Source organism: Rutidosis leptorrhynchoides, chromosome 3 (genome assembly GCF_046630445.1).
Source record: "Rutidosis leptorrhynchoides isolate AG116_Rl617_1_P2 chromosome 3, CSIRO_AGI_Rlap_v1, whole genome shotgun sequence".
NCBI lineage: Eukaryota > Viridiplantae > Streptophyta > Magnoliopsida > Asterales > Asteraceae > Rutidosis > Rutidosis leptorrhynchoides.
Window position 1 is genome coordinate 632,462,527 of NC_092335.1, and position 5,001 is coordinate 632,467,527.

The window sequence follows — 5,001 nt, forward strand, 5'->3', positions numbered from 1 at the left end:
ATCGTTCGCAATTAGTTTTAATTTAGTTTTTGCCGTAGTTAACTTTATATTTCTAGAATTTTAAGTTTTGCCGTAATTCTCCCTTAAGGTCTTTTTCTTAGAACCAGATTTTAAGAGCCTTAGAATTTTACGACAACGCTTTTCGCTTTAGTAAGTTTATAGATTTTAGTGCATTTAAGTAATTGTCGTTTTCCGATTAGAATTGCATTTAAATTTTAATACCTTTAAGTTTAATATCTTTAGTCGCAACTTTTAGTTTTAAGTTTTTAGACGCTAAACTTTAGACGTAAAACTTTAATTTCTAAGTTTTAGTTTATTTTTCGACGTTTGTTTATTTTCTTCTTGTTTTTCGACGCTATTTTTCATTTTCATTTCTACACGCTAGATTTTAGGACATAGACCCCAATTTTCTGGTTCGTAGTAATAGTTGGATTTGTTAGTGGCGAGTTGTGGATTTTCCGATTTAAAGGATCCTGGCTACCTGCTGCATCTATTGATTATTCAAAGCGTGGGCAAAATCAGAAAAGTCTATTAATTTGATAACTTAAATAATTTTTACATTTATAACTAATAGGTTACGTAAGTGAATGCACCGAGCGAAACGTTCACCACCTTTTGTACGTTCACCACCTGTAACTCGATCAAGACATCTAGCCAATATTGTCACCGTTGATTTTTCTTTAGAATCGTCATCTAGTCAAATAAGTACTCCAACTCAAATTTCTGATAATCCAATTTTTGAACCCAATTTCACAATTGAGAATCCGGAGGATATTCAAGGACAATTCGAAGGTCCTGAACCACTAATCATTCCTCCTGAACCAAAAATTACTCATCCAGAGATTATCGAGGAAGAAACCATTAAATCAGAATCTTCTAGTGATTCAGATTCAACAAATTTAAATATGGAAATAACAGAACCTCAAAGTATGGAAGACCGAATGAGAGCCACACGTACGGGCCAAGGTCATGCTATTAATCAGCCAGATGTTAGAACACAAGATTTTGAAATTAAAGGACAAATCTTACACATGATCACCAATCAATGCCAATTTAGTGGTACAGTAAAAGAAGATCCAAACGAACATCTTCGAACTTTTAATAGAATCTGTAATCTATTTAAAATCCGAGAAATCGAGGATGAAACGATCTATCTTATGTTGTTCCCCTGGACTTTAAAGGGAGAAGCCAAGGATTGGTTAGAATCGTTACCCGAAGGAGCGATTGATTCATGGGATGTTTTAGTTGAGAAATTTCTTCAAAGATTCTTTCCGGCATCTAAAGCCGTGAGACTTCAAGGAGAAATTGCCACGTTCGTGCAAAAGCCAAATGAAACGTTATATGAAGCATGGACAAGATTCTGAAAGATGTTGAGAGGATGTCCTCAACACGGTTTAGATACTTTTCAAATAGTTCAAATCTTTTACAAAGGCATTGACGTCGCTACAAGAAAAGACATCGACACAGCCGCTGGTGGTTCAATTATGAAGAAAACAGCAACCGAAGCTCACAGAATCATTGATAACACAGCCTCCCACTCTCATGAGTGGCACCAAGAAAAAGATATTTTTCATTCATCTAAAGTGGCTAGAGCCGATTCTAGCCATGATTTTAATTCCGTTTCCGCAAAAATAGATGCTTTTGAAAGATGAATGGAAAAGTTGAATAAAGATATTCACGCAATACGAATCAGTTGTGAGCAATGCGGTGGACCACACTTAACGAAAGATTGTCACATTGAACAAACCATGGAACAACGTGAGAATATTTCCTACATGAACCAAAGGCCGGGAAATAATTATCAAAATAATTATCAACCGCCAAGGCCAAACTTCAATCGAAATCAAAACATTCTTTACAATCCAAATGGACCAAACAATAACTCGTACAACCAACAAGGTTCGAATAACCAACCAACTCAAAACAACACTTTCAGTCAACAAAGACCTAGCTTGTATAAACCACCACAACAAACCGAAGAGAAAAAGTAAAATATGGAAGAAATGATAACAAAGCTAGTTGAATCTCAAACACAATTTCTTGAAACTCAAACCCAAACAAATGAGAGGTTTGATCAATCATTAAGAACTCAACAAGCTTCCATTTTGAATCTAGAAAAACACGTAGGTAATCTAGCTAGCATGATGAGTGAAAGGGAACAAGGAAAGCTACCGAGTAATACTGAAGTAAACCCTCGGAATGAAAATATTAACATGGTTTCAACGAATTCTGAAAAACCAGCATCAGAAGATGGAAAGGTTTCAGATATGAGTGACGATGAAGAAGTCACACCACCGCCAGGTTTTGAAAAACCAATGTATGCACCATACAAACCAACCATCCCGTTCCCAATAAAAGGAGTTGAGTATGAGCAAGTAATAAGTAATAAAGTTGGTGATACGAATGGAAAAAAGAGGAAGTATAAGCAAGTGCAAGAAACCAAGACCGCAAAAATAAAACTGGTAAAGAAAGTTCCACCGAAACTTCCACCCAAGATAGGCGATCCGGGTGAATTTATTGTTTCTTGTCTACTTAGCGATTGTGTCATGTATAATGCACTAGCAGATTTAGGTGCAAGTGTGAGTATTATGCCTTTTTCATTATATAAGAGATTAGGTGTAGGTAAGTTAATTCCAACGGAAATGAGTGTTCGATTATTTGACCAAACCATTAGGCACCCAGTTGGAATTGCTGACAACCTACCCATTCAAGTGGGTAATTTAACCTTTCTAGTCGAATTTGTTGTCATTGACATAGAAGAGGACTCAAACATTCCTCTAATTTTAGGTCGACCATTCTTAGCGTCCACCGGGGCGTTAATAGATGTAAAAGGAGGTAGATTGACCCTTAGTGATGGTGAAAAATCGGTTACCTTTGTGAATAAAAAGTCTAAATCTCCACCAACCAAAACCGTTGAACCGAAATCTCCAACGGTTGTGCTTAGTAATGATAAAATGCCTAAGTATGGGAAAGATGAAATAACACCAAAAGATGACCTGATAACAAAGAACCTCGTTGTTGATACGAAATTAAATGACCCCGTTATTGACAGTTCAATAAAAAAGCTTTATAAACGGGTGCAGGATGCTAAGATTAAGGGGAACTTTAAGTTATATAACCGGTTATTATCCAATCTGTCGCTTAAAGAAAAGGCGAAACTAGTTGAATTTTTGGATATTACACAGGAAACCGACCATTGGATGAAAGCAAAAGTTAAACATATGCAAATTAATAATGGTCTAGATGAATTTGACGATGAAGTTAATCACAATTTCGACACCACAGTTACCTAAGTGTGGGGAGATCCAAATGTTCTAAAAAGAAAATGATTTCTATAGTTAGATGTTCTGTTTTCGTATAGTTCTCGAGAATGGAATCCGAATGGTCTTTCCCTAGCAGACCCTAAAGAACTAGTCTTCTTCCCCCATTCTGAATTTTTTGTTTTATAGGTTTTAGAAGATGAAGAATTCCTTTGAACTGAACCATGGTCTATTGCTACATGCTATGATTGTCAAACATAACAATAACACCCTACCGAGTGAACTAGTTTCAAAGATAAGAGGAAATTGTGACCAAGTAAGAAATCCGCAGCGAAGAGAAGAGCACGACATCTCGAAAAATGTCACAAATGCGGAAAATGGTCACACGAAGGAAAATGTTCAAACAATCAAACATACTCAAACAATGAGTTCGTTACTCTATGCAGAGAAGGACCGTACGTATGCAAAGATGAAAAGTTATTGAATGCTCGCGGTTACGCTCATATAGCTATGAAAAATCAAATCGAACGACTCTCCTATGAGTCGACCAAAGCAGGTCACTGAGAATTCCATCTTATAGGTAAGTATGTACAGTTTTTATTTTTATTTTATTTTGCTTTTAACCTTTTGAATTTTTAAACGCTGGATTGTTCGCTAAAAATTATTAAATTGATATTCGGTAAAACTAGGTAATATTACCGAATTTATTGATATCAGAAAAAAAAAGTTTAATCCAACACAGCGAAATTCAACGTTTATTCATAAGGTATAAATATCTTTAATCAATCAATTAAAATATTGCAAAAAATTCGTCAGGAGTAAAACTAGGTAATATAGCCGAAATTACTTTACCAAAAAGAGGGACGTATATTTTTTGTTAATATTTGATTGATTAAAGTGGGATAAAAGAACAAAAAGATTTTAATTTATTTTTCATTATTTTTTAAAATTAAATATATAATATATTACTATTTTATTTTAAATATAAGTCAATATAAATTTATAAAATTAATATATGTAAATATTAATAATATTTTTATAAAATTAATATGCATTTTAAATTTAAGTTTGGTGTGAATTTAAAAACAAAATGTACTTTAGTTCATTGAGTTAAAAATTGATTTAAAAAATTTTCGTCGCGAGTGAAAACTAGGTTTCGAGCCGAAATTGCTTTACCCAAGGGAGGGGCGAGAAATTTTGTTATCATTATTTTTAATTTTATTAACCTAAAGTATGCCAAAAAAATTAAAAAACCCAAAATCTTTGCTTTTAAAACAATCGCTTTAAAAAAAATGACAAATTTTAAAATTTTGTTGAAGGACGCACTAGGTATCCGTACCGAAACGCCTTCATCCTAAATAAAAAGGAAAACAAAAATTTTAAAATATTTTCTCAATTAATTGTTTTAATAAGTCAAGATTTTTATAAAAAAAAAAATATAAATAAATATGGGCTCCGCGATCGCGGAGCTGTGTAGCTATTTTGCTACGCGATCGCGGAGAGCCTAAAATCTGGCAACATAAACTGGTCGAACAGACCAGTCCCAAAAACTCCACCATCCCCAAAATACTGCGAAAATACACACGAAAAACACACACAATTCGCGATTTTTCACCATAATTCATCAAATCTTTCATAAAATCACAATGAGGAGGTTCCTACCAAGAAGTTTTTCAAGAAGAGGGGTAAATTTCTACACATTACACTCTTTAATTCGTATTTAATGTGTTCTTGAGCAATA

The 5,001-nt window shown here is 34.0% G+C and overlaps 1 non-coding gene across 1 annotated transcript; it reads right to left on the reverse strand.

Moving 5' to 3' along the window:
* Positions 1-1,289: 1,289 nt before the first annotated feature.
* Positions 1,290-1,396, reverse strand: LOC139903060 (small nucleolar RNA R71). Its single transcript, XR_011777907.1, has one exon. It is a non-coding gene; the product is annotated as a small nucleolar RNA R71 (small nucleolar RNA).
* Positions 1,397-5,001: the final 3,605 nt, after the last annotated feature.